Source organism: Aotus nancymaae, unplaced genomic scaffold, assembly GCF_030222135.1.
Source record: "Aotus nancymaae isolate 86718 unplaced genomic scaffold, 86718_ANA_hifiasm-v0.15.2.pri h1tg000040l, whole genome shotgun sequence".
NCBI classification, from domain to species: domain Eukaryota; kingdom Metazoa; phylum Chordata; class Mammalia; order Primates; family Aotidae; genus Aotus; species Aotus nancymaae.
The window spans coordinates 35,084,205-35,102,706 of record NW_026988454.1 but is presented as its reverse complement, the minus strand read 5'-3'; the positions used below and the strand labels follow the sequence as shown (position 1 = coordinate 35,102,706).

The window sequence follows — 18,502 nt, the reverse complement described above, 5'->3', positions numbered from 1 at the left end:
ATTCGCACAACTTAACTTACCACCACACAGATGACATTAATTATAAAAGATGTAACTGTATCATAGATAAATCTCGTCTGAACACAAGTGACCAAATTTAGCACTGATAATAGAAAAAACTGACATTATGAACCTCGTGACATGCTGCAGTGAGAAAGTCACAATATGATCTATGGATTTTTTTCTTGCCAAAATGTTTAACCTGAATCTAATCACAAAAAGAAATTATACCAGTCTACACTGTGGGACAATCTAAAAGATTACTTGCCTGGACATATTTTAAAAGTCAATGTCACAAAACAGAAAAAAAAATTTGACAAAGACAGGGGTGCTTTCTAAATTAAAGAATTAAAATACCCAAAAGACATTGTATGATTTTTGACTGGATTCTGAATCAGGAAAAAGCAAGCACTATAAAAAAAATCATAGGGACAATAGGAGAAACTAGAATATGAAATGTAAAAAACATATTAAATGAAAGTTGAAAAATGCCCACAACTGGTGAATCCAGGTGAAAGGTTCATCATACTATACTTTTATATATATTTTGTGAGGTTTAGAATACTTAAAGATTTTAAAATAAAAAGTCCAGGGCTTAAAGTCATGTTAAACTCACAATCTAGAAGCCTATGACTACTGCAGTTTTTTTAAAAAGGCTCTACAAAGAAGGGGAGGGCCTATAGTTTTATGTGTATAAGGACATAAATAAAATGTCACAGTACATAAATAAAACATGAAGTAGAAATAAGCTGAAAATCAAAAGAACTCTTAACACTCGAATCCCCCCTGTTCTTTTTATTTAAATGAGTGGTTTATTTATATAGCTTAAATACTTTAAAAAATATTCATTATTTACATGCTCAAGGCAATGATAAAGTATTACAAAATGCAGGATAAGTTTCGGTCATTGGGAATAATGTAATAAATACTGCTTTTAAGTCAAAACTGAAAAACAGAGAATAGAGAGGAATCAAAGCATATAGCAACTCTTCCCATTTGGCTAATTTAATAGGAATTTATTTTTGCTTTGTGGAGTTTGATTTTTCCTTTCATAAGATGGAGAAATTTTGTTTGCTGTGTTTAATTTATGGCTGCTTGTGATCAGTTATATATTCTCTCTCAACCTCAACAGATTTTCTTGAACTGTCTTATAGTTATCTGTCTTTTAAGCATATTGATAATACAAACTGTAGTATGGGCATCTATAGACTAGTGGCAGGTATTTATCTCAACTCTAAAGGGTTGTTTCTTAGAAAAAAAATCACAGCAACTGAAAAAAAATAAATTATTTAACAAACTACATCAGGAAAATTGATTAACCATTTGGGCCTGGGAGAAAGAACCCTACCTCAAATCATATAGCAAAATGCTTTTATTTTTTTTGAGACGGAGTTTCGCTCTTGTTACCCAGGCTGGAGTGCAATGGCGCAATCTCGGCTCACCGCAACCTCCGCCTCCTAGGTTCAGGCAATTCTCCTGCCTCAGCCTCCTGAGTAGCTGGGATTACAGGCATGCGCCACCATGTCCAGCTAATTTTTTGTATTTTTAGTAGAGATGGGGTTTCACCATGTTGACCAGGATGGTCTCGATCTCTTGACCTCATGATACACCCGCCTCGGCCTCCCAAAGTGCTGGGATTACAGGCGCAAGCCACCACGCCCAGTCGCAAAATACATTTTTAATAAATCATTAATTTAAATATTAAAATTGAAAATATTAAACTGCTATAAGAAATATAAATGTTTTTATTATATGATATTAATAAATCATTAATTTAAATATTAAAATTGAAAATATTAAACTGCTATAAGAAATATAAATGTTTTTATTATATGATCTTATATATGGATCTTAGAGTAAGAGATATAAAGTATTAGCTAAGCATGATACAAAACTAAAATCCATTAGAAAATACTGACAAATCGGCCGGGCGCGGTGCCTCAAGCCTGTAATCCCAGCACTTTGGGAGGCCGAGGCGGGTGGATCACGAGGTCAAGAGATCGAGACCATCCTGGTCAACATGGTGAAACCCCGTCTCTACTAATACAAAAAATTAGCTGGGCACGGTGGCGCGTGCCTGTAATCCCAGCTACTCAGGAGGCTGAGGCAGGAGAATTGCCTGAACCCAGGAGGCGGAGGTTGCGGTGAGCCGAGATCGCGCCATTGCACTCCAGCCTGGGTATCAAGAGCGAAACTCCGTCTCAAAAAAAAAAAGAAAATACTGACAAATTTAACTACATAAAAGAACTTTGTTAAACGTTATATGAAAAATGTGTACATATATCACAGTATCTATGTAAGTGTGTGTTTATATATACATGGCAGACAGTAACTACAGGATATGATGAGGAAAGAGGTTAAACTACAATGGTAGTTTTCTTGGTAATAGAAAAACAGCCCAATAAAAAAGGGACAAAGATTAAAATCTTGCAATTTACAAAAGGCAAATAGATATATAACAAAATTTCAACTTCACTGATAATTAACCTTTCACATTTCTGGTTGGTAAAAATTATGAAAAGTAGTTGAGAATATAATTACAATCAAAAGCTTTAAAATCAAAAGGTATAGACTACATAATATATAAGAAAGAGAGAGCAATAGTCAATTAAAACTAAAAATAATTCAGAAAACATCAGACAATCCAGTAGAAAAACAGGCCAAGATAGTGTACACATATGTAACAAATCTGCATGTTCCACACATGTATCCCAGAACTTAAAGTATAATTAAAAAAAAAGAAAAATGGGCCAAGAATAGGAACTTTAATAATATTCATGAATAAACTGAATAGCAAAAAAAGGACTGAAATGCGTATCAATCTTGCAAAGTATAAACAAGTACAATACATGAATCCTATGTAAAATTACTCAGCCAATTAAAAGAACTGAGTAGCAATGGCTTCTGACAGGCCCAGTGGGAGCCTAGTTCCACCATGTGGTAATTTCCCATTTCTGAACAGATACACTCAGCAGCATCCGGTTCTCACTCATACTCCCTGAGTAAGGACTCTTATGAAAGGAAGAAATCATTGGAAGTCCCTGGGGACCCACTCTAATAAAACAATAAAACCAAGGGTATTAACTGTTTCCCGGGAATTGCTCAGAAATGCCACCACAAAGGACAGAAAGAGCAGGGAGTAGAGATGCCTCTCATTCTCATTTAACTGGCGTATCTGGAGGATGCAGAAGGCTAACACTCATGACAACTAGCAAAAGTTTATTCAGGTGGTGACTCCAACTGCAATGTTGCTCAAAATGTGATCAATTTCCTACAACAGAGCATTGCAATCTTTAACAACTTGTATATGCCTGCTGATACAGCAAATACTTTTCCCTCTATCCTAAAGTATTTATCAATGGATGGGACATCAGCAAGCCTTCACAGGCATATCTCATGGTTATGTACGCTCTCTATCTCTGTACTATAATTTTGTTGTTAAGGATACGGATCATCTCCTCCTACAGGACACTGGTTCAGTACACTGGTTAGCACCAGAAAAGTGGGAAGCAACATGTACTCTTAGATGCCTACGAAGCGTAACTAAGCCAGCAGGTAGAAAATATATTCTGTGAAAACACAGGGCAGTGTTTCCTTGGTGAAAAATGTTGGTGAATTAATCTGTATGGATAATTGACATACTTCAGCACTGTGTGTTTCTTAGTAGCCTCAAATACAAATGAGAAACAGACTTTTTAATGCTCCTTCCACCCTTTGCTGAATGACCCAAAGGTTACCAGCTTTAGCTTCAACTCCCAAAAAGAAAAGGCCATCCAGCTAGTTCAAGAGGTGGTATAAGCAGGTCTACTTACACCTACTTATAACTTGGCTTTAACGATCCAGCTGATCCAACAGTACACCACACCTGTGTAATTTCAGGGCACTGAAGAAAACCAGTAGCAAATCCCAACAGGAAAAACATAGGGATTTCTTAGAATGCTTGAGCAAAACCACCCTTTTGAGGACTAGTTCTGGCCTTGCTGCTGAGCCCTGGATAGAGTAAACAATGGTATGAGGTAACCAAGTGACCCAAGCTGTTCCCCATGAATTGGGTGTAATCTCATTGGTATATCCTTTCTACATTTTGCTCTGTGTATGTCAGTCAGCCTGCCCCTCATCCCAACTCCTGAAGCACTTGTTCAGTGGGATAACAAACTAGCAATAGCCGTCAGAATAAAATCCACATGTAGGCTCACCAATATAGGCTTTCCCTTATTCAGATTGACATGACCACGGGCATTGCCATAAACCAATTGGCAGCAATAGCAATCTCATGTTATACTCTATTAAATTATTTTTGTTTTCTTTTTTGTATTAATTTTTTCATTCTTTGGAATTCTCAGATGCACATCCATATGCTCTATAGAGATAATTTTACTCATTTTACTTTCTGTGGCTAATTATCTTTACAAACACTTTCAATAATGTGCTAATTTAAAAATAAAAAGCAGACTAGTGATGTGCCATTGTTAAGGGTTCACCCAGCCAGCTGGAGACAAGGTAACTATGCTCCTTCCATCTTAGAGGAGGCAGAATTTTATATTCACTTCAATGGTACTACTGTGGGTTCTGTTATGCATCCTCTAAGTACCCACTGAGCCCCCTGCCGCCCGTCCCCACTTCCCCCATGCTTCTGCCAGACTCCTAATCCACCTGCTAGTCACAATCAAGGTGTTCCAAACACTGATGCTTCTGATCAAGAAAGTACAGAGAAAAAAAATGAACGATGTTCCAAGGACAATGGGATTCACTGCTCTGCCATGCATTCTGCTATCTAGAAGCTGCTGGACTTCTAGAATGTTTATGGCCTACCGAAAACTCAATCCTGGCCCCACCTGGAAGAGAAGCATCTTGGAAAACTGAAGTGCTATCCTACAGGATCTTTATGGTCTCAAACCACTCCAGGGTGCTGTTTTACCTACAGCCAGAAAGAAACTTGGATTTGGGAAGTAAGGGGTCGACGTAAAGGGCAGCATTTCACAATTACACTTAATTATCCATTCGTACAATTTTTTCCATCTCTCAAGGTGATTTAGAGACAAGATCCAAGTAAGGAAAATAATCATGTTTTCAAGACTACAACTGGTCCTTTAGGGCCAAGGTAGTATGTTGATTGAGGTAATTATTAAGGGGAAGTTGGGGTATACTCAGACACAAATAAAAGGGAGATGAACGGGAGGGGACCTGATAATACTGCCATCTTCAATTGTAAAAGTAGGTACCACACAGCCTGTGAGCAGGAGCAACAAGGACCCAGGACTGAAAATCTGGGTTATCCCAAACAGCTGAGGTGGTGAAAGAAGGCAAGAGGAACGTGGAAAGGTTATTATAACAGGAAAATAGTAATACAAACTGCAGCCTGTGATCAGCTGCAGAGTGGCAACTTAGCACCTGCCAATATTCTTTTTCTTGCTCTGCAAGGTATCTATTTAGATGTATTAACTGTCTCCTTCCCTATCCACTTCCTCCACTGTTGTATATAGAATTTCCTGTGCGTTGTATATAGAATGTACAGTTTGTGGTTACACTAAGACAGAATTCCACAGGCTAGGGAACACTGCTGTTCAGGTTTGCTGAAAGAGAGGAGGAACACACAGGAAATCACCCTGGATTTGGCATTGGATACAGGAACTGAAGAGACCTCAGTTTTATCCCTTCTGTGGAAATGGGAAAGGAGTTCCGTTGTATGAGGGACAGCAGCAGTATGTCAGACAGGGGCTTTTGTTTTTAAGCTTAGGTATATTTTAAAAAAAAAGGAAGTATGTTCACTGTAGAAAACAAAAGGGATAAATTATAATGAAATTTATTTTTGGCCACCTAATACCGAAAACTATTACTACACTGGGATCTTTTTGGTTATAATATCATGACCACTGAGAAGCAGCATCACAGAGCCAATCTTTGGAGGGGGAAAAACTGGTTGCTAAAGCAATAAAACTGTTTTAAGATTCTTTGAGCATTGCTTATGTTCATTACAATGTAAGACAGATGATTTTTTTTTTTTTTTTTTTTTTTTTTTTTTGAGATGGAGTTTCGCTCTTGTTACCCAAGCTGGAGTGCAACGTCGCGATCTCGGCTCACTGCAACCTCTGCCTCCTGGGTTCAGGCAATTCTCCTGCCTCAGCCTCCTGAGTAGCTAGGATTACAGACACGCCCAGCTAATTTTTTGTATTTTTAGTAGAGACAGGGTTTCACCATGTTGACCAGGATGGTCTCGATCTCTTGACCTTGTGATCTACCTGCCTCGGCCTCCCAAAGTGCTGGGATTACAGGCGTGAGCCACAGCGCCCGGCCCAAGACAGATGATTAGTAATGAAAGTATCAGTAGCTATCACTAACAATCTAGTTATAATCAAAAGCTACATTTACTCTGTGCTTTTGGTTTTATAGGTTTAGGTTTTACAGATACTGAAATTTCTTAAAAATCAAATGCTCTGGCTAACAACTTCTTTGTTACCCTGAAACAATTTTTTAACAAAATACAATGTCTCATAAAATGAAGCCTCTTAGAAAACAACCATTATGTTATTGCCTAATAGAACACATTTAACTAATGAGAGCAAGTTGCTTCTCATGAATACAAATGGGAGAAAAGGCCCCTACACTTATGCAGCATACAATCTAGAAAAGGAAAAAAAAAAGTACAAACACCATACAAACTCAAAGAGGCAGCAGTAGCAATAAATGCTATAAAAATGTTTCAAACAATGACCTATAATATGTGTGTTCTATTGGAAGACAATCCAAAAAGCTGTAATGAAGGTGGCATTTGTAATGGTTTGAAGGGTAAGAAATAGGACATTTCAGTTTGGAGATTCAAACCTCTAATAACCATACTTAGACATACACTGAAATGATCAGAATACCTATTAGTCATCCTAACAAGAAGACAAACTTCTTAAAGGCAAGGACTAAGTTTTATTCATTTTGATATTTCCAGAATTTATCATATTGCTGACCCTCAATGAATAGTTTCATGAATGAACCATAAAAAGAACACTGGAAAGATCAAAACTTATGTAAGAAATAATACATATTTCTAAAATATAAACCATAAACAGAGAGTTAAGAAAGCTAGTTATGCTCATTTCTTATTCATTCAACAAACATTTGCTGGGCATCTACTATGTACCAGGCACAGTGGGAGGTCTTTTGAACAACAGTAATTTGATTGTGTTCTTTTAAATTGAGCAGGTCTACACTTGAGGATCAATTAAAGGCATCATCTGATCAGGGGCTTATAGAAACATAAATCTGAAACTACTAAATCAAATTTGGAAAAAATATTATATGGTATTAGTTCAATTATATTTTATAAACAAAGAAGTTGAGAACCAGACAGAATAACTTGTTCCAAAAACTACAACTATTTAGTAGAAGAGCTAGGATTAGAATGTAGATTTCTTGGTTTTCAAAAAACTTTTTTCAATGCACTAAAAGGACTGAAAATAAAAGACCTTAAAAAACATTATTTCATAATTTAGGTGTGCAACAGTTGACAAAGCAAAGAAAGAAAGAATAAGTGTGCCTAGACTGAAGAAGTAATTTGAAGGAGTTGAACTGAGATGTTTAGATGTTTCCAGCAGTGCTCAAAGTAAGTTTCGGTCCAGCAGTGGAGCACAAGGATCCTTCTTCCCAGCTGAAAGTGATCAAGAAAGAAATGCCTGCTCTTTCTCTGGGTTTTATGAACTGCCAAGATTCCAGAGACTTCATTTTATATATGACTAGTATTACCCTCCTACACTAGGGTCAGCAAATTATGGCCCGTAGGGCCTGAAACCTGGTTTTGTACAGACTTCCAAGCTAAGAACCGTTGCTACAGTTTTAAAGAGTTAACAAAAAAAAAAAGAAGACGAAAATGCAAGAAAGCCTCAAAGAGTCCGCCCTTTACAGGGAAAGTTGGCCAGTCTTTGTCCTCAATTATTAAAAATTACTAAAACCTTGTATTTAAAAACTCAACTTGGCATGTTACTTAAATGTACTGTCATCCTTCACTATCCCTAGAGGATTGGCTCCAGGCCTCCCGTCATCCACCTCCCACAGATAACAAAATCCACAGATGCTCAATTTCTAATATAAAATGTCATAGCATCCGCATATAACCTATGCACATCCTCCAGGATATCATCTCTAGATTATTTACAATACCTAATATAAAATAAATGCTATGTAAATTGTTATAGTGTACTATTTTTTATTTGTATTTTTATTTAAAAATTTTTTTTCTTAATATTTTCGTTCCATGGTTGGTTGAATCAATGCAGAACCCATGGAAATGGAGGGCCTAGTGTAGTCACTGCATTATTAATTCTATCTAGTAAAATGTTTAACAATGTTACAAAATTTCCATTGAACGCATTGCATGAATTGCATTGAATTTCTTTCATTCTCATCCATCATGGATGAGATATGTTATTCGAATCTCATATGGATGAAGATGTTATTCATCCATCATAAGTGCTGGCTTGAGTACCTCATTTTCATCTGCTGCTCTTATACTAATTTAGAAACCAAATTACAGTTACTTTTTCATTGTTTTGGATGAGTATTTTTATAGCATAGTTGCTACAAACATATTAACTGGTTTTTGGCTATCTTGTAAGTTCTTCTTCTAAAAGGTACAGACAGTAGGATAAGTGGTTCACAGGATCTTCTGCCACACCCCAGTTGACCATGTTCAAAAATGCTTGAGAAAAATAAGCTTAGAGAGAGGGAGATAAGAGGTTTCTAGTCACATGACAAGCAGGATGGTGATCTAGAAAAATGAATAATCCTCCTACTTTCTCCCAAGGCCAATCTGTAGGATCCCATTTCATTATCTAGCCTTGGGTGCTGTGAATTTATAGGTCAGTCATCTTCTATTTTGATTGGCATAGGTCCAATTAAAGAAAAAAACTCATGAAACAAGCAGCAATTTTTCCAACCATAAAAAGAATTATTTAAGCATAAACAGTTTCTTGAAGAAAAGTTCATCTAATGCATGCAGTTACGATTAAATCCCCATGTGTCTCTATGAGAATACAAAGAAAAAATTAGTTTTGCATTATCCACAATTTTGAACTATTTGTACCACTACTCATCTCCACAGATGTGACTTCAAAGAGTATGTTACATTTTTCATAACAAAAAAAGAATACCATTTTCTACACATCCGAAAATGATGCACTATTGGGTTATCAAAAACAAAACAGTTTCCCATTGCTGGCTCTTCATCTACAGCACTGAAGACCCATTCTGTTCCACATGGGCCTGCTGCCATCTAGCGGATTATTTAAGAAAAAAAGCTTTACAGAGAAGAATAGTTTGTCACAAAATTGTAGGCTGAATTTGGTATGGGGGCTATCAATACATGTTACCACCTGTCAGAGTTCACCAGCGAACGGACAGCTCCTGTGAATGCTGTCTGACAAATGAGAGTGGCCAGGCTGTGGTGACATGGCAGATTGCCCTAACATAGAGTACCTTTAAAGAACTGTCTCCAAATAACTCAGAATAGCTATCTTCTCTTTTAGCAGAAAATATCTGTTTTCAGCTTAAAATAACCAAGTTGTAACAGCCAAACATAGAAAAAAATAATGGTTAGTAAAATCCCTGGACAGATGATTTTGAGATTCCAACATGGACTCAGCCACATCACATTGAGGAAGAAGTACAATTGAATGCTGACCAGCAAGTAGAGTTGGAGTCAGACAGCCTGATTTGGAAACCTGATCTCTCCTCTTCCTGGCTGCTGACCCTGGGCAATTTACCTAACGTCTCCAAGCTATCATTGCTTCAACAGTGAGAAAGTACCTATTTCTCAGCTGTCATAAACTTTAATCGAGAGCAATATAGGTAGGCACCGTGTACTGGATATAGTAAGAGCTCAACAGATGACAACTAACAGTATGAAGTGATGTCCATTGTTCTCTTGAAGGTCAGAAAGGAATAATAAGAATATTCTTATTAACATAGTTTTCTTTTTCATTAAAATACCACTTTATTGAGGTACAACCGACGAAGTGCAAATATATAAACTACAGTTTTACAAGTTTGGACATATGTGTACACCTGTAAAACCATCATCACACTTAAGACAGTATTATATTCTTCACCCTCAAAAGTTTCCTGGTTGCACTTTGCAATTTCCTCCCTCCATCACCAAGCAATCACTAATATGCTTTCTGTTGTTTTACGTTATTTTGCATTTTCTAAAGTTTTATATAAATGTAATCACAGAGCATTTACTCTTTTTTGAAAAAGGGTGGTGTCTGGCTTAAGTTAGCCTAATTATTTTATGATTCATCCATGCTGTGTGTATCAACAGTGCATTCCTTTGATTGCTGAGTTTTCCACTGTATGATACAACACAATTTGCTTATTCACCTACTGATGGACATTTGTGTTGTTTCCCATTTGTGTCCATTACAAATAAAGCTCCTATGAATATCTGTCTACAAGTCTTTAAATGGGCATATATTTTATTTTTCTGTGTGGATAAATAGGAGTAGAATGGTTGGATAGTATGGTAGGTACTATATTTAGCTTTTTTAAAACAGCCAAACTATTTTACAAAGTGGTATCATTATACACTTCCACCAGCAGTGTATAAAAGCTTCTGTTCCCCTATATCCTCTCCAGCACTTGATATGATGAGTCTTTTAAATTTTGCCATTCAAATAGGTTAACAGTGGTATCTTGTATTTTTCATTTGTATTTTCCTAATAACTAATGATGTTGAACATCTTTTTATGTGCTATTCGACATCTGTATATCTTCTTTGTTGAAGTGGCTGTTCAAATAACAATACTGAGTCTTCTGATTCATGATCAAGGTATATCTTCCCAATTGTTCAGGGTTTCTTTAATTTTGGCAATAGTTTGCACTGTTTGGTGTTCAAGTTTTTCACTTATTTTGCACCCTAAGTATTTCATAATGTTTGAGTTATTGTGAATGCCTGCTTTTTAAATTTCAAATTTTTATTTTGATTGCTCATTGCCAACACAGAGAAATACAATTTATTTGTACACTGATCATGTATTCTGCAACGTTACTAAATTGACTTTTTTTGTTCTAGTCAGTTTTTTAAATTGTAGATTCCATCAGATTTTCTTTATAGACATTTATGTCTGTGAATACAAATGGTTTTAATTATTTTTTTTTCCTAATGTAAGGACCTTTTATTTGTTTATATTATCCATCTGCACTGGCTGGAGCCTCCAGTAAAATTCTTTATAGAAGTGGCCAGAACAGACATCCCTATCTTGTTCCTGATTTTATAAAGGAAAGCATTCTTTCACCATTAAGTGTGACACTCACTGTCTCTTTTCATAAGGTGCTCTTTATCAGGTTAAGGAGTTTGCTTCTACTCCTAGTTTACTGAGAATTTTTATAAGGAATGGAAGTAAAATTTGTCAAATGCTTTTTCTGCATCTATTGAGATGATTATATAGGTTTTCTTTTTAAGTTTGTTAATAAAATGAACAACATTGATTGCTCTTTCAATAGTAAACCAACCCTGAATTCCTGGGATATACTCCACTTGTTATATATTAGCCTTTTAAAATATTGGTGAATTTGATTAGTCAAATTTTGTTTAAATTTTTTGCATTTATGTCATGAGATGAAACTGATGTGTAGTGTTCTTTTCTTTTTTTTTTGTTGAGATGGAGTCTTGCTCTGTCATGCCCAGGCTGGAGTGCATAGCGTGATCTCAGCTCACTGCCACATTCTGCTCCTAGGTTCAAGCGATTCTCCTGCCTCAGTCTCCCAAGTAGCTGAGATTTCAGGTGCTCGCCACCACACCCAGTTAATATTTTGTATTTTTAGTAGAGATGAGGTTTCACTATATTGGCCAGGCTGGTCTCAAACTCCTGACATCAGGTGATCTGCCAGCCTCAGCCTTCCAAAGTACTGGGATTACAGGCACGAGCCACCGTGCCTGGCCTAGTGTTCTCTTCTTTTATTGTCTTTATCTGGTTTCAATATAAGGATCATGCTAACCTCATAAAATGAATTCTTCAATTTTTTTGGAACAGTTTGTGTACAATTAGTTAAATACTTAGTAGATTACACTAATGAAGATATTTGAGTCTGGTTCTGTGTGGGAAGGTTTTAAGTTGTAATTTCAATTTCCTTGATATAGAGCTAGGCAGGTTACTGACTTCTTTTTGAGTGAACTTTGATATATGTGTCTATCAAGGAGTTTATCCATTTCATCGAAGGTATCAACTTTATTGTCATAAAGTTGTTTATAACATTCCCTTAATTGTAGCCATAAAAAAGGAGGAGTTTATGTCCTTTGCAGGGACATGGATTAAGCTGAGACTTTATAGTCATAAAGTTGTTTATAATATTTCCTTAATTGCAGCCATATGTCCTTTGCGGGGACATGGATGAAGCTGGAAACAATCATTCCCAGAAAACTAACACAGAAATAGAAAAACAAACACTGCATGTTCTCACTCATAAGTGGGAGTTGAACAATGGGAACACATGGATACAGGGAGGGGAACATCACACACTGGGGCCTGTCAGGGGTTGGGGGCAAAGTGGAGGGAGAGCATTAGGAGAAATGCCTAATGTATGCGGGGCTTAAAACTTAGATGAGAGGTTGATGGGTGCAGCAAACCACCATGCACATCTATACCTATGTAAAAAACCTGCACGTTCTGCACGTGTATCCCAGAACTTAAAGTAAAATAAAATAAACCATTTCAAAGGAAAAAACCCTTTAAATACATGACAGATTCTGTAATGTACAGAACATATGTAAATATGTATAGATTTCTACATATAAAATACATAGAATTTGTAATACGTCATCTCTCATTCCTGATGTTAGTAATTTGTTTCTTCTATTTTTTCATGTTTGGTCTGGTTAGAGCTTTATCAGTTCTTTTGATCTCAAAGAACTAGCTTTTGGTTTCATTGATTTTTTCTTCCCTTCGACTTCCACTATGATCTGTGTTTCCTTTTTTCTCCTGACTTTGCAATTTCATTTTCTTTTTCTAAAATTTTTAAGGTGGAAACTAAGGTCATCATTTGAGACCTGTCTTCTTTTCTAATATTGGTGTTCAGTGTTCCCTTAATTTCTCAGTTAATATCATCCAACAAATTCTGATATGTGGTAATCTCACTTACATTCAGTTCAGAGTATTTTCCAATTTCTCTTTTTGACCTTCTCTTTGATACATGGCTTATTTGGAATGTGTTTAGTTTTCAAACATTTGGGGATGTTCCAGGGATCTTTCCATTACTGAGTTTTAATTTAATTTCACTGTAGTCAAAAAATATATCTTGTATGACTTGAATCTTTTAAAGTGTGCTGAAACTCTTCCTTAATGCCAGGAATATAGTCTATCTTAATAAATGTTCCGGATGTACTTGAGAAAAATGTGTGTTCTGCTGTTGTTGAAAAGACTGTTCTATAAATGGCTTTCACATCAAGGTGGTTAGTACTTTGAATCTTCTGTATCCTGATTTTGTATCTATTTGTTCTATCAATTACTCAGAGAGGGGTAGTGAAAGCTATAATTGTGGCTTTGTCTATTTTTCTTTGCAGTTTTACCAGTTTTTGCTCTTTGGATTTTGAAGCTGTCTTATTAGGCAGTTCTGCCAGTTTTTGTAAGTGTTCAGCTTCTTATTTACATTTCTTAACTACCTAATGTGAAATTGACTTGAGTGCTAATACTTAATAATCTATAATTATAAGAATTCTAGAGATAATAACAAATATCAATTGATACAAGATAATTATAGCCCATAATTGGGAGGAAGGAGTCAGACTATGTGACAGTGACATGTACCTAGTAGTTGCATATAAGTGACATATTTAAAATAGGACTAGAAAAAAAAACCCTAAATATTAAAAGAAACAAACTCTGTTTTAGACTCCAATCTTTACTTGTCTATAAAACCCTCTATCTTTGTTAGAGGGTGGTTTGGAGTATTAAACAAGATGATATAGGCCAGGTACAGTGGCTTATGCCTGTAACCTCAGCACTTTGGGAGGCCAAGGTGGGCCACTTGAGACCAGGAATTTGAAACCAGCCTGGCCAACATGGTGAAAACCCACCTCTACTAAAAACACAAAAATTAGCCAAGCATGGTGGGAAGCACCTGTAGTCCAAGCTACTCGGGAGGCTGAAGCACAAGAATAGCTTGAACTCAGAGGCAGAGGTTGCAGTAAGCCAAGATTATGCCACTGCACTCCAGCCTGGGTGACAGAGCGAGACTCTGTCTTAAAAAAAAAAAAAAAAAGATGAAATATATGAAAACATTTAAAAAATAGCATAGATCTTTGTAAGAATACAAGATGTGATTACCAATAAGTCTACTACAATTAGAATTAGGATCTAAGTTTGTTATAGGGTACAATGTACAGCGAAAAATATATCATTAGAAATACACATGTCTAGCTATTTCTTATATCAAGAAAAACCAAGAAAAGTGTATTAAAATTCTAAAAAGCATATCACAAGTGGAAAAATTTCCTGGAGAATCTGCAGGATGGCTACTAAGATAATTTTGGCTTTTCTCCCCCGGCATTAGCATATCTCATGCTCTGTCTTAGGACCTAAAGAGAACACTTATCTTTTTTGTGAGCAAATGCATTGACGCAAACTGCAGAGACAAGAAGCAGGGAAGGGAGACAGAGAAGGACCTTCTAAAGGATGAGTCTTGAGGCTGGAAGCTCAGTGGTCCACTCACAGGGCCCAACTCCACTGGCTTCCTGTGCTCTCCTTCCCAGCACAGAATATCTGAAAGCATAACCTGTTTCCACAAAGCAATCTCAAATTTACCACATATTTAATTTTAATTTTGTCATTGGTTTTCTTCCCAGATACCTTACAGGTAGAAAGGCACAAAGGTTAAATAAGTGGCAACTCGGGGCATGTTAAAGCTGCTGTAGATTAATAAAGGGTTAAATCTGAGAGCACAGTTCTTAAAAATAAAGTACAGAAACAAGTCATCTAAAAATTGTACGTAAACAATAATGTGGCCTTCTAGATGGCTGGACCATTACGAGCTGCATCTTTAGCAAAGTTATTCACCCTAACATTTCTCACCTAGACCTACTCAGTTTACCTGCTCTGAGGTAGTCTGGAATCAGAAGCAACAGTAGTTCCATGAAAACGTGATTTGTGTAAGAAGCAAACAGGTAAGGACTGGGCAGTGGTGAGGCCCTGTGCTTTGCAGTTCCCCAACCCTCCTGACACAGGAGCTTCCTTCCTGTCATCCACTAGAGGGCCCAATAATTCTCCTACTGCTCCAAAAGCAGCTGAACTGTTGCCAGTTCGCCTCTAGTTTACAGGCAGCGATTCCCAAACCTTTACTTCGGTCATTTCTGATCAAGTGATTAAGAAGATAACTGCCAACGCTTTTGGCAGATGTTTTTAAAACACTGAAAATCAATTTCTGCTTCTTACAGAAACACAGTAGAAGCATGTTTCTTAATATTCCTCCTTCTTCCTTCCTTAAGGCATATTGTAGAATGTGGCAGCGGGGAGAAAAACCCATACAAATTACATTTTTTAGAGACATTAATACAAAATGTGTAAATATGGCCAAATTCTCAAAAACCGTGTAAATATGGCCAAAAGCAACAGAAAACAGCAGGTCCTGAGCAGGAAGCTGTATGGAGAATCTGAAGGATGGCTACTAAAGAGAATAACAGGGGTTGCAAAGCTCCAAAATGTCACCTGAAAATCATCAGGAAGAGCTGATCCCACCTGGAGTGGGAATGGGCAGAAGCAGGGCTGAGAAGCACCGGGAACGCCGCTGGAGAAGGCGGGCAAAGGAGACTCGGAACAGATTCAGGAGGCCGTGGGCTGCCGACCCTTCTCAAAAACCAGGGGAACACCTTGGAAAGGAGTGTCTGTGCATCTTGGAGCCAATGAAGTGACTGGGATGACATCAGGGATGGAGGGGGATGCCCTCCTACATCAGGCTAGGTGCTGAGAGGCAGAGGAGGAAAGAAACAGTCCCTCAGGGCAGCACAGCACAGCAGAGAGAATGGAGCCCTTGAGCAGAGAAATGGGCACTTCCCTCTCCCTCCACAGGAACCTCCTGCCAGGAAAATCAAACTCATTCCACTGAATAACAAAAAATGGGTAGGGTAACCACACAAAAGACTATTTTAATATGTGGAAAAGAACAGTAAAACTCCCTAAAAGAACACGCAGCAGGAAAACATGTTGCCACAAAGTGAATGTGGTAAAAATTATACCCCAAAATACACACAGGATTAAAAAGAAAAAGAACTCAATGAAGCAATCACAATTTAAAGGAAGATCACAAAACTCTTAAGAGATGGCCAGATAACATTCACTGACAAAGTAGAGACTGGAGGAACTCAGAAAAGAAGGACAAATTCAAAAATAAAGGCCCCATGACAAGGAGCACAAGAACAGACAGACAAGCAGAACGCATCAGGGCCCATGATCAGCACCCGCTGCAGGCTGAGCCACTTCTGGTTCTCTGGGCCGCCCCTTGCTCTTCATTGCTTGTAGTTCCTGGCTCGCTGCCATCTGTCCAACACGACTATTGTCTTAATTTTTAGTGATTTCAATACACGGATTGACGATCCTTCCACCATCCTGGCTGGCCTCCATTCTTTGCGCACTGAATGAGTCTGCCCTCCACCCTCCCTCAGACAAACACTCCAGGATCCCATCAAACACCTTCTCACTACCAGGAACTGTCACTCTTCTGTAATCTTGGTTTCAGGCAATCCACTTACAAATCACCTCCTGCATGTACAGCTCATTCCCCTGGCCCCAACTCCAAGCTGCCATCCATTGATCCTGCCACTTTGCCACGTTTCCTCACCTTCAATGTCTTCACCGGCTCCCTACCCAACTTAAACTCTGGAGTCAGTCATCATATCCATGCTCTTGCATGTATCTTAAGTCCCTCTCTCCCTTCTTAATCACTTGACAAAATCTAAAACTCCGGTTGAGTCCAACATGGCACTGCCTCTGCACCAGCACTGCACTCCTCCCCTCACACCCCCTTGTTCCACTCAGAGTCAAAGCCTAAGTCCTTTCATCACCCTGCAAGGCCCTACCTGACCTGGTCCCAACTCTCTCTCCTTCCTCCTGTCCATTCCTCTAATGGCCAGGGTGCTTACATCTGAGGGCCCATGGACATGCTATTTCCCCATCTAAAATTCTATTTTCCTAGATACTGCGGGACACATTCCCTTCCTTCCTTCAAATATGTGCTCAACAATGAACTCCTCAGTACAGTCCATCCCGACTCCCCATGCACCCTATTTATCAAATGCAATCCCTTCTCCAGCACACTGGATCCTTATCAGTATGTTTCTGCTATCATTTCTTTTCGTAACACTTAAAACCTCCTTCTAACATACAGTATGATTTATTTATTTTATGTCTGTCTTCTCTCACTAAAGGTTCACTCCATAAAGGCAGGTATTTTCATTTTGTTTGCTGACATAAATCTAGCAACCAGACAATCCCTAGCACATCACAGGTATGGAAGGAATGAACATAAATGCACGAGTAATGCCCTAGTACGATACACGGCATGATCCAAATCCACCGTGTTATATGAATCAGACTGTCCTGGGCTCAAATACCAGCCTTGCCACTTAACAGTCGTACAAACTTGAGCAAGTGACAGCCACTCCACACCTAAATTTCCTCACCTGACCAGGGTGACTGGAAGATCAAAAACAATGCACAAAAAAAAGGAATAGAAGATATCTAATAACAGTTAATAAAAAATAGTCTAAAAATACTAGCTTACATATCTTCCAGAAAGAGATTATTGAACAAAGCAGGGTATATAGGAAATACCATACAACTGAAATCCCTGGATATACTTGGGCCACCCTGCCCCACTCTTCTCCCATGCCTGGCAGCAAGGCAGAGCCCTGGGTATTCACAAATAAGCAGGCCTCAGCTGGATATTTGTTGAAGGCTTCCATACTCCCAAGCAGGAGAAAGTCCACAAACTAGGACGGGATCTTGGTGATGTCTGTGGGCATTCTCTTGGACTTTATATGGATAAAAGGCAAACTATCTTAGAGAAGTAGGTGGCCACATTCAATATCATTAATACATAACTTCAAATAATGTTCATGATAATGACACCATAATGAGAAAGAAGAGTAGGAAAAATAAATGTACCAAGATTTGCAGAATAATATTGTGTATTACTTTTGGCTTTTTCCTAGGTAACTAATATAATACACAACTTCATGATAATGACACTATAATGAGAAAAAAAGTAGGAAAAATAAATGTACCAAGACTTGCAGAATAATACCTTGTATTAATTTTGTTTTTTTTCTTAAGCAACTAATAGGCAAACAAATTGATAACCGCTTTAAGAAAAAACCCAGTTTGGATTAAGTGTAAAGGGCAATCACTGATACATTTTGGCTGTGTCCCCACCCAAACCGCATCTTGAACTGTAACTCCCACAATTCCCACATGTTGTGAGAGGGACCCAGTGGGAGGTAACTGGATCACAGGGCAGGTCTTTCCTGTGC

At 37.8% G+C, this 18,502-nt stretch overlaps 1 protein-coding gene across 1 annotated transcript in view; it reads right to left on the bottom strand.

The window, feature by feature from the left end:
- Positions 1-18,502, bottom strand: part of STX7 (syntaxin 7) — a 54,910-nt gene that overhangs the window by 17,842 nt on the left and 18,566 nt on the right. The window lies entirely within an intron of this gene.